General features: G+C 43.5%; 1 protein-coding gene across 2 annotated transcripts in view; it reads right to left on the reverse strand.

Moving 5' to 3' along the window:
• The window catches only part of TNFAIP6 (TNF alpha induced protein 6), a 254,345-nt gene that overhangs the window by 37,202 nt on the left and 204,402 nt on the right, over positions 1–12,741 (reverse strand). The gene's annotated exons all lie outside the window — the stretch shown is intronic.

Consider the following 12,741-nt stretch of genomic DNA (forward strand, 5'->3'; position numbering starts at 1 on the left):
GTATTGAAATCGCAGTATTCTACCAGACTTTGTAACCTTGTAATGAAATTTGTTAATGATTCACCTGGTTCCTGCCGTGCTGCGTTAAAGATGAGGTGTTCTTGATCCACGTCTTCCTTTGTGTTGAAATGGGCATGTAGTGTCTCTTTGAGTTTTTCATATGTCCCTGCATCCTTTGTTGAAAATGGTCTGATTTGGCGTCGGCCTTCATGCCCCACAAGCTGAAGTAGTGGTAACAGATGTTTTTCGTCTCTTCCCTCACTGCCTGTTGCAAGAAATGTATCCAGCGACTCCAGCCACCGGTTCCATTTGTGACCCAAACTTGCGGTACCGATCTCTGTCACTGGGGGTGGCACTTCAATGCAGGGGTTAGCTTTTTGTGTTTCTTTTCCCACCAACATGATGGTGGAATGTGCTAGTATGATAATGCCACAGGACTGCTCACTATACTTTATGTAATATTTGTTGGTCCTCTTCGGTAAAGATCGTGAATATAGTTGTTTTTCCTCTGATTTTGGGAAAGCTGTCTCAAAGGTGACCGCCGTATTCTTTCTGGCAGCTTCACATTTTTCTTTTAGAACTGTTCCAGCTTTGATGCCCCCAGCTATGTGTATTCCTTTGAAAAGCCAACCTGGCTTGGTGTCTGCCCTTAGTATGGCTGTCTTAGTAGGCTTCAGTGAGTTAGGCTTGTATTGCCTGATTCCAATATGGCCGCCTCATTGATTTTAGTGGATTTGTCTCAGTGCGCCTGGCCAGTTGTCCTGTTCTGGATTTGTTTCTCTTCACAGCACTGGCAAGCATAACACTCTGCAGAAAAGACAGCACCTGGTATAAGGCTATTAACTCATCTTTATTAATTTCTCAGCTTTTATACATGGCCTACTGATGTGGAACTACTCTCCACGCGTCCTCTTCTCTCTGCTTCCCTCAATGTAGTGAGAGGGAAAACTAGTACTTCCTGTCTCGACCCAGGAAGTTCATGGCATATCATTTCTGTCTGGACCAGCTAGACCGCTGATCTACTTATATAATAATGTCCTTTCCTGGAGGACATGACAATGCTGATCATCAGCCGCAAAGCACACGTACAAAAGCAGAAGGTAACAACACTCACTGAATATGCTGATCATCTAGAATGCAAGGTACGTCATCACTGACATAGTGCCTAAGTACCTAGGAAGCACACATAGCACCCATGTGTCAAGCACAGCACACCTTGACACTGGTTAAGTAATGGTGAACAGCCAAATGGATGGCACTCCATAAGGCTACAGGGATGAATGGATGGGAAAGTCCCCACTACATTTCTATGCGTTAATGCAGTGCATCTGCCTTCACAAAGTGATGGTGCCCATGCGATAGGTAGGGAGATCATTACATCTTACCTACACTCCTGCACTGGATCACAATAAAGGTAGAATAGTGCACATAAACGAGAGTAAACATGGTAGAGAGGCGCTTTGGCCTTCTTAAACACCAATGCTATGCGCCATGTTAAACAGCATTGGAAGTCACAGGGACATGGGCGAGGAAGTCGAGGAGGAAAAGGATGAGGAGGTCGAAGGTGACAATCCTGCAGTGACAAGGTGCATGAAGGGGATGGAGCCTCAGAAGGAGATGCCAAGAGAAATAAAGCGTCAAAACGTTTTTTTTTCCAGGCATGGAAAACACAGTATAATGATGGAGAGCACTGATATTGTATGTTAGATATGCATAAACAAGTCATTACAACAAGAGAAAAGCTTTACACCTACTTGTGTGCAGCTGAATTTGTTAACATAAATTAAATTAACATCAAAAAAACAAAGCATGTGCCGTATGGAAAATTAATAAGTGCCAACATTGGCACATTAGCTTATTTAAATTTTCACTCTTGCCTCCTACGTCGACATTTGATAGGCCTAAAATTAGTTATTTGGCTTCCACCGTGTTCCACAGTGTTGCCTTTGGCTGTTGGGCATTTGGACGCAGGCGCGCTGACATTAGAAGACTCCTTGCCAACAGAGGTGGTCAGAGGGGTGGAGTGTGCTGCCAGTGATGGCAGTGAAGTGGGTTATGTTGGAAGTGACCTGCAAAAATCCCCGCGCAAGAGGTAACTCTCACAAAATCTTAATGTAGCCTCACACTTTGGCTCAGGATGGTAATGTCATTGACCAGCTGAGGCGCAGACCTGTGTGACTGGTCAGCAGCAGAGGGAGCACAGAGAGGGCTCTTAGGCATCCGAGACACAGCCTCCTCTTACTCCCTTCCAGCCATCATCCATTGCCTGCATTTGGACCTTTAGGTCACCACATGTCTCCATGAAGTTACCTATGTGCCGACATGTGTAGTTGAGTGCACGTGGTCACCGCTTCTGCATGCATAGTGTCTTCCATTGAAAAACACACAGTTCTTATGAGGTGATGTGTTGCTCCTATGGCATCACAAAGTGGCTAGTGGGTATTGGTGTGTGACATCTTGCTTTAATCACACTGGATGGTGGTTAAGATGGTGCCATGTTCCATCTACACCACAGATAGACGATGCCTTTGGCTGGCAACTAGGATTGTGATGTCCTGTTGTAGCAGGATCACCTCCTCCAAAGCATCATCTTTCTGCACATGCTCATGCAACAATGGAACTCAAGACACATAAGACATAGTGTAATTTTGAACATCTCCAACCTACTCATAGTTTTGGTGGGGAGAACATGATGGCCAGCTAGGGAGCCAGTCACAGGCCGGCTTCAAATGAAGGGTTAATACAGAAACAGGAGGACAGCGTACATGGCAGCTTATACTCCAGGTGGGCTGCATATTGAGGATCATGGGGTTCTGAGCCTGTTCTCAATCATAGGTGGTAGCGATGGTAACAAAACAGCATGACCAGCGGAAGTGGGGGAAGCAGACGGAGAGCATTGGCTACGTGAAGCCAAGGAGGTCCGCAAGAGCCGGCACTCCCCCTCTGTGGAAAAAGAGGTAAAAGAAGCACCGGATGGTCGCCTGCCTGCTGGTTGGTGTGGAGGAGTGAGGACGCCAATATTGGGGAGCCACCCTAAGCCCACAATAGTGTTTTCAACAGGGTAGGGGGCATTGAAGGTGAAGTGAAGGTAGGCGGTCTGAAGTTCCTTTCGAAGGGGAAGTCAGACGGAGAGGAAGATACTCACTGAGAAGTGCCTCAAGGCTGTGCCTTTCCCAGCCCCCCTTCAAACAGGGCGGAGAGGGGGTGAAGATAACTAAGGTGAAACCAGAGGCGAAAACGTGGGAGTGGATGAGCCAGAATAACATTAAGTCCTATACGGAGGACCAGCAAGCAGGTAAGGCAACAAACCCTGGATGGAGAGCTATGGGCTGTTTACAGAAGAAGCCCCCATTGAAAGAAACCACCTTCTGGAGGACTGTTTTGAAAGTTCACCTGAAAGATACTAGCTGAAAGGGGTCAAGTGGGCTGGATCTCCTTAGCCCTGAAGTGGGAGAGCTGGGACTGATTGGTAAATCAACAATGCCCTCAACCAGGTCCAAGACCCCCTTCCACAACCCCAAAAGGTAGTTGTGGGTGGACTACAGGACATCACAACAGCTTGGATGGAACACTTTACACATAAAACAGGTTTCAAACCCTGTCTAATGTAGGGGAGAGCCTCATTGAGGTAACAAAGAGGCAGGAGTTGGTCAGGGGCGATTAGAGGAGGAACTGAGTCACTCTCACAGATGAAGAGCAGCAATCCCCAGAAGGGGATACAGTGGAAAAATGTTGCAAGCTTTGGCTATGGACGTGAGGAATGGTTTTGCCACCTCACTTACAAATCAGAAGGAAATCCAAGGGAGCGAATGAGGGAGTTTAACGCTCTTGAAGCTACTGCCCAACTGAAATTCTTCACCATTTTGAAAGTAATGTGCAGACAGAAAATGCATGATCTAAGGGATCCCATTAAAGCATGTCTTTCTTGTTTCTTTTAGTTTTGCGGTTAGGTTTTGATTGTGGACTTCCATCATGGGCACCCAAAGGCTAGAATAGCCATGAAGACACAGGGAAGGTTTATCCAGGGAGGGTGGAAGGCAAGGGCATGGGTCAAGGAAGCACTGGGTGGGGAGCAACATGGGGAAAAAAAGTTAAACATGGTATTCAAGGTCCTCAGAAGCCATAGTGAGCTGTTTTGTAAGAGGGAACTCGGTATGCTGTAAGATTAACACTAGTCAAAACCCAGGTCTGAGAAGATGGTTGTAATGGCTCAAATTCTTTCACGGAATGTTAACGGACTCGGAACGGATAAGGTTATGCAATAAGCCCTACTAAGAAGGAATGCCTAGAACATTTTCACAAACAATAATGGATCCGAGATATTATGTGTACAGATCACACCTGTACCATGAGGGGGCTAGGAATATTCATAAAAATGAATTTTGAGGCAACTATCATTGGGAGTGAAGTGCATAGGCAAGTTGGATGGGCTATTGCCAACATCCAATCCCATGGTAAAAGACTCATGTGGGTGGGTTATTATAGCCCTAACATGGAAGATATTGATCCCTTGAAAGCTGTTTCTCAGAAACTATGATTCTTCTCTGACCCAATGATTATGGTCGGAGATTTTAACACAATTATGGATTATAATCTGAACAGGTCTGATAACAGTAAAGATAATGCATATCCTAAAATGCAGATGTTCCTAGAAAATATGATGAAGCAGATGGGATTGTGCAATATTTGGAGGATGAGATCAGAGAGATAACGGGGATATACCTTTCATAATAAAAAGAATCCCCTTTCTTCAAGAATAGATTTTTTCCTAGTTGATCGGGCCATTTGTGAGGATGTTAGCACGGTTAAGCATGTTACGGCGCACTTTTACGACCATGCAATAATTGACTAGACTTGACACTTACCATAAAGCAGAAACCCTAATGGTGGACAATTGTTAGGGCACTGTTGTTGGATCCAGAGGTGGTGGATCGACTAATAGTGGAGGTCGAGGAGTTCCTGAGCTTGACTGTTGGTTCCGCTTCAACACCTATAGTTTGGGAGGCCTTTAAGGCTTTTAAGAGGGGAAGGTTGATCACTGTTTTTTCCCAGAAGTTCAGGCAGTATAAAAGAGAGGTTCAGTCAGCGGAGGAAGTCTTGGCTCAGTTGGAAAGTCGTCTTTTGGGCCAGCAGTTGTCAGTATAAGAAAGAGAGGCAGAAGGGAAAGAAATGCGAACAAAGAGGGAACAACTTTCATCAGTAGTGGAGGCCCGCCCCAAGGCAGGGTGGGAGGCAAGTAAGTTGGCTCACTTAGAGTATAGGGAAATCATACAGGGAAATTGTTGTCATGGAAAGTTAGGTCAGATCAGGCCAGGAATTTGGTACTTGAAATAAAAGATGAGGCAACAGGGCAAAATACCTCAAATACTCATGACATAGAATCAGACTTTTTAAAGGTTTTCTCTGAGATAACTTAATGGTATCCGAGAAAGATGTGAAAAAATGGTTAGCACGGGACTCACTTAACAAATTGTCGTACTAACAGAGATGCCAGTTAGATTGAGAAATAGAAATGGAAGATGTGAGGAAGGCATCCAAGTTAAGTATGAGAGGCAAAGTCGCATGCTCAGACGGCTACCCAACTAAGTTTTATGTGGGCTTAGGAGAGGTAATAATTCCTTTTTTGATACAATTATTTGGTAAAATATTAGGAAGTGGGGCATCACGCCCACATTCTTGGGGTGGGGCAGTGGTCACCTTAATTTTAAAACCAGGGAAAAATCCCAAGTTGGGTGAGCCTTACAGACCCATCTCACTATTAAACAACGATTATAAGCTGTTTATTAATACCATGGCCAAAAGTTTATGTTTGGTGGTGGGGAGGGCTTTATGAAGGGTAGATACCTTCATGAGCTTACGTAAGAGCTAATAGGTGCGATCAATCTTGCCACTATCTTTGGGATTCCCTTAGCTGTTGCTACATTAGATGCAATGAAGGCATTCAACAGAGGAAGCTGTTCTTATCTGAATGCCTTCATAAAACTAAACAACATATGTGGAAGTTTACGAATGTGTGATCCAAAGAATCTACTCCACTTCCTCAGCCAAAATTCTTAATAAGGGTGGCACGATAGCAGAGTTTAAAATCCTGAAGGGGACAACACAGGGTTGATCCCATTCCCCCTGCTTTCTAATCTATTTATTGAACCACTGGCAGGGAAACTCAAAGAGCAAAATATTATTGGCCCATTTAGGTATGAGAGTTGGGGGGAAAAGATCTCCGTTTATGCGGTTGACTTGTTGATATATACAGCTAATTTAACAGAGTCATTACCAGTAGTAGAACAATTGGTTTTGGACTTTGGGAAGTAATGTTAACACCTTCAAGACAGAGATAATGGTTCGGAAAATGGGGGAGCTTCACCCTGGAGTGAAAAAGGAGATGAGATACCTTGGCAATAAATCATATAGGAAGTGGATAAAATATCAGAGCTTAATTTAAAGAATTTTATGATGGAGGTACAGGCTCTCTTTTTTGGCTGGTCTCATCTACCTCTAGCGATCTATGGTAGGGTTAACCTAATAAAAATGACTATCCTGCCGAAATGCACCTTCCTGGTAATTGCAGTTCCTTTAGTCTTCAAAAAACAATGGCTAGGGAGGATTCAGGGCAACATTAGCTCATTCATCTGGGCATCAAAGGGCCCACGCAATTCATGGAAGAAACTGCAAAGGACACACGAGAAGGGAGGGTTTGTGTGCCTGGATTTCCAAGTACATGCTTGGGCCTTCCAAATAAAAAACTGCAAATGCCTACTAAAAGAAATGGTAGCATGTGGGAGCTTGTATAAGGTGATGCTGAAAGATGTCAATGGGTGGCAAATCCCACTTCTAGTATAAATTTGGAAACACAACATTTTACAAAAAAGTGAGGCTGAACATGCTTCAAGTAATGGCTTACATAAAGGCACAGATTCGTAGAGCTATAAAGCTGGCATATTACAGCAAATATGCATCAATCTGGGATTTCCCCAGAATGCAGTATGTCTGATGGATAGGTTAGCGACTCCTATCAGGGAACCAGGGTTGGAGAGGTGCGGGCAATTGATGCAGGACGAAAGGCTAATATTAGGCAATAATCCTCAACGTGGATCCCGGAGTGGCATATCAGCCTTTAATATCTGGCAGATTAAGAGGTGAACCTGCAACCAGAGGTAGGATATAGGAAGCTCAACTGACCTTAATGAATGGTTTTGGAAAGGAAGAGAGAAAAAGAGGGAAGTCTTCTGTTGGTACTGACTTATCTAGGATGAGATGGACGAGGACTTTGCCTTCTGGAGGAGCTGTGGGGAAGATGTAGGATTATTTGCAAGTATCTATGTGTTTGCTTTATTCTACAGTCAAACCTGCCTATCTGAGAAAGAGTCACTTTTTCTTTCTGCATAGAGCTTTCTGGTTCCTCTGCAAGCTGTCAAACCTGGGGAAGTCAAGCCCAGTAAGAAAAGTGGCCTGGAAAGGACTGATGGTATTCATCTTTTCAAGGAATGCCAAGGCATTCTGTTGTTGTGGGAGGAGGTATGCAATGTTATATGCCAAATGCTGCATTTAAAAATCAAGGTAAGCCTTGGATTAATTATATTTGGCAAAGTAGACCCTTATGAAACGTAATAAAAGAAACACCACGTTGGTGGTCTACTTGATTATGCTGGCAAGGAGAGAGATATGCTGAAAGTGGGTATTAAAGGATGTTCCCACCTTGTCCTACTGGTTGTGTTCGGTGAAACAAGTATGGCGCATGGACACCTACCCTAGGTCTCCAAGAAGGCCAAAATGTTGTGGGCCATTTGCTATCTGGTTGGAAGGGAATCCTTTGGAACAGTAAAATATCAACATCCTATAATTACAGCGAACTATGGACTAGCTCGAAAATGTTTTTTACATCTTTTTTTCAGGCCTATCAGCTCTCTCCAGATGTAAACTAGGGCAATGCATTGAGATGATGCTTTTGTTGCCAGAGGTAAATAATGGAAAGGTGAATGAGAAAAAAAATAGACATGGGCGTCATTTTGCATTGTAAATGTGACATAAACTCCTAAACTCCGCCTCCATTTTTGAGTAGGCCAGTCTCCATTTTAGGTCCTATAAGATGCCTTCTTTCCTGATCTATGCACAATCATTATCATGCCTACCTCTAATGCAGATGTCGTTTGACCTTATCTTTCTAAGAACTGTGAAAGTGTCAAGTCATTCAGCTAATGACATAGATGTAACACCTGATACAACATCAGTCTGGGGCAAGTGTCTATTTATCATCACGGCAAGATCAAATAAGAATAAATATAGACATATGGCTAAAATAGTGTTGTCTGAATTTACGTCATTCACTTAAGAAAATTTCTGTGACGCTCACAAAGAGAACAAATACAGACATATAGCTAAAATAGTGTGGTCTAAATGTACTTCCTTTCACCTTAAATGTTCATAGGGAAACGTCTGGGATGCACACCATGATGCACATGATCTATGGAAGACATTCCTAAACTTATGTCAGAAATTCCAATCTCTGATAAGATTTTAGTATATAAGGACTGCTACTTTATCACGTGTCAAGAGAGGGCCTTCGTCCAGGTTATCGCACAAGATTCTGTCAGAGACGGGCTCACCTACTGCCAGCGTACTTTGAAGATGCTACATCTTGCCTGATGCTGATAAAGCTGAGTCCCAGAGGAAGGCCGATACTGCAGCGAGTGTTTGCTCTTCACATAGAACACTGCCTTCACACTTCAGCTGATAACAACAGCTCTTGCTGCCAACAAGGTATGCAGTGCATCCTTTTTCCCCGCTGCGGCTCCTCCATAATGACGAAGGAGCGTCAATTCACTGCTCAAAGCCAACAGTTGAAAAATAAAATGGTAAAAAAACAATTTTATTATTATTTTATTTTTGAAGTGACTGGCTGAGCTTGTGAGCCATGCGGGTGTAGGGAGGGGTGGGACCGGGCCATGACAGGGCGAAGGAGTGGTGGGCACTGTGTGTATGCAAGTCATTTTGGCATGCCGTCTTAGGACGGCCAAACCGACATGTGCACTTAGGTTTCGCCAACCCATCTGTGTTCCACAGCCAGGTGAAGAAATGGCACAGATTCCCTGTGCCTAAGCGAGCTTCAGACCATCCCACTCAGGCCAATGCCTGCACTGCTCTCATGCTTGATAATAGCATAAGATCAGCATATGGATTGGATGGGGAGTCTGTAGTGGTCACCCAGGGACTTCTGGGAGCAGGACAGCAGAGGAGCACTGAGGTACGAGGTGGCCGGCAGCATCAGGTATGGCTTTAAAAAAAAGAATCCTATTAATCTGCCCCGCCACTGTATATTGCCAGCAGCTGTGACTGCCTTCTCCCTAAGAAACTCTAGACTGCAATTTATACAACTTTTTAGTGCTCTCCTACTGTAGGTAGCGCATATAAGTAGGTTTCAGAGTGTTTTCGTTTAAATTACATTGTAAATGCGTTAGAAATTTTCATTTTATTCTCATTGCTCATAACGTGCCTTCTTGCTGCTTTTATGTTTGTCTGTGTCATTATTTTAAATGTTCTGGTTTACCTTGTTGAAAGTGTCTATTCTTCTTTGTGCAATGTGTGGGTGATATTGTTAATAACAAAATAGGTTTGTTTCTGTTACCACTGTCCCCCTGATCCCATTGCAGGGATTGTTAGTAACCCAAAAGCCAAATTTACTTCAACACTGTATTGGGTGTTGTTCTGTGGAGCTGTAATGAGCTTTCTTTCACATTCAGCGCAGGTGCATTTAACTGAGTTCACCTGTGTCACCCGTGGGTGGGAAAGCAAACCTTAAGGAATTTAGCCAAAGGTTTAGTTTACGCAACATATGGAAACACGCAATTGGCTATAAATGGATAATCCAAGTGAGTCATTGAGAAAAAGGCATTCATGCAATATGAATGCAGTCAGCAGTTAGTTCCAGTGATGTTAGACTACAAATACCAGAATGCATTGCACTAATGTTATGACAACCTGGAATAGGCACAGTGTATAAACATTACATGCACTTCTGTGGACATTGTCTCTATTTTACCTAACATGGGTGACAGTCACATGCTATGAGGTTGATGTTGACAACAGTACTTGCACACTCTCCTCTCGTGTTGTCTACGCTGTCAACAGTTTCTGTATCAAATGAGTCAATGCAGGTAGGCCATGCACGGTCTCTGGAATCAGGCTTACCTTCATTAGTGTCTCCAGAAGTGTCAGGAGTACATGCTGGAGGGGCCTTCAACCTGTATCATTAGTGTCACACACATTCCCCTTGGTGCAGCATTTAAGTCAGACCAGCATTTGTCGAGTTCTTCAGGCTTGCAGCGTGTCACCCCAAGGCATTTTCTTTTGACTAGATCTTGACCCAGATCCTTATTTCATTCTCTCTGGTACCATTAATGCAGGTTTCTCAAATAGCTTATGATTACCGTCCATCAACGTCTTCAGAAAAATCTGAAGTTCTTCCTCAGTAAACATATCACACTCGCTTCAGTGCTCACCCTAAGCCCTCCTGACGGAATTTAACAACAGATGACTGTGAAAGCCGCTGGATTATTATCCCTGTGCTAGACTTGTTATTTTCTGTCAGGGTCTTGGGAATTGGGAGGGCAGAATAGAGCAAATGCTGATATATCCCTGTCTCAAGACGTCAACTGAGGGGAGAGTGAAGGATATGGCCCCATAGGGTATTATATATGTCAAATTTAAGATCAATGAACCTTTATAGTGCCTAAAGGACTATAGCTACTATGTATTTAATTTTCGAAAGAGAAAAGTTTACGCTCTTTCTCCAATATCAATAATTGTCTGACTCACAACACAATTCCCATTCCAAACTTTGCATAGGTTCCCTCTTCACCGACTAGCGTGCGATTCCTATGGTTTTGTCTCTTTCATCCCACTAAATGATAGTTGGCACTTCCACCTGTATTAATTCAGGTGACCCCTATATTTAATATGAACTAAGTTACTGCCTCGATTTTCTCCTCATCACCATTATTATTTTTTGATTTATGATCATTTATCAAGACCTATTAATCAAGCAAAATAGAGGTCAAGGGTTTAGTCAGACACATCAGTTTTCATATGTTCCAAATAATGAAACACGTAAACAAGCTATTTAAAATATGTATTTTGTATTTACTTCATATTATGATGTATTATTAAGAGTGCACATTACATTGCTAAATTTATTTCACATTTGTGAAAGCAAAAGGTACCAGTTGGACCTGCAGAATGGAACATTTGTTCATCATGACACTGTCTACTGCCTGTTTTTGCCACTGCTTTTACTAACTCTGAGGCAAGGGTTGCAGGAGCAGTGTCAAGGGGCAAGCGAGAAGTAGCAGCTGCTATCTATGGTACCACTAAATTACATCCATGGTGGCCCATTAATTCTAATAGATCTGATAACCGTAGTTCTTGAGCCCATCATGTAATGCCAGTTATTCCCTCAACCCTCATGAAGATCAAGGAATTGCCAATGACATGCAGGACCCTGAATTACCAGGTCCTTTCCTACAGTGTCCCAATACCGACATTTCCCACCTTTAACGTATAAAAATTAAGTGGACCCGTATATATTTTTACCAGGTGTAATTCGTATCTTGTTCATCAGGCCCGATATTCCTGAGTCTCGTACTCCCAGTTACAATTGGCCGTAGCAATATCCCTATAAGGGATGTATGGCTCTATCCCACTCGTAACAATGACTCCAGAGCAGAGCAGCCGCGGCCAGTAATGGGAGTACCTGCAGGGCGCTGACGTGGGGAAGTGAGGGGCAGGGTGGGGGTTAGTAATGTATGTATTATGGAGCTTTACAGGTAAGTAAACATTTAATTAAATAAAACGAATTTTGTTGTGTGCACTGCATCCCCAAATGTGATGCAGTGCGCGCAACGAAATTTGTTTTATTTATTTAAATGTTTACTTACCTGTAAAGCTCCGTAATACATACATTACTAACCCCCACCCTGCCCCTCCCCCTCCCCACGTCACCGCCCTGCAGGTACTCCCATTACCGACCGCGGCTGGAGCAGAGGTTTTCAAACTGGGAGGCGGGTGGGGAGGCTCAAGTGATCCCAGGAGGGGTGGTGCCTGGCCAAAAGAAGCATTATGCTGTGCTTTGTTTTTAGTTGAAAACAAATAGCTGCAGTAAGACACTCTGTAATGGGCTCTCATTAACATCTTTTATCATTTATATCCTGTCTGGGAGAGGTTGTTATGGGTAGGGACTGCAAATATTCAGGGCCGGACTGGCTACCGGGCAGTTTGGAATGCTGCTGAGCTGGGGGCTGATTTCGTTGATGGGGACCTGCGTGTACTAAACGAAATTCGTTTTGCTTTCATTATTTCGAAGCACATGCAGGTCTCCGTGAACAAAATCAGCCCCCACTGCAGTAAAATCAGCCCCCAGCTCGGCAGCATTCCAAACTGCCCGGTAGTCAGTCCGGCCCTGTAAATATTCTTCAGAACCCCCACCCCTCATTTTTTTTAATAAGCACACTGTGGATACTTTTACACGTTTGTAAGGCCTGCCTGACCAGAATGGTATGTTTGGCATGTATTTGATTGATTTTTTATAACGGTCACAGCCATGGACTGCAATGTAGACATATTTAAACATTGCCAGTTTAATAGAATAATTGTGAAAAAAAAATTTTCAGTGGGGGAGTGGCATTAAAACGTTTGAAGTCCACTGCCCTAGAAGAATTTGAGCACAAGCTAGACAAAATTAAGAAAGCA

This window comes from Lissotriton helveticus, chromosome 3_1 (assembly GCF_964261635.1).
Source record: "Lissotriton helveticus chromosome 3_1, aLisHel1.1, whole genome shotgun sequence".
NCBI lineage: Eukaryota > Metazoa > Chordata > Amphibia > Caudata > Salamandridae > Lissotriton > Lissotriton helveticus.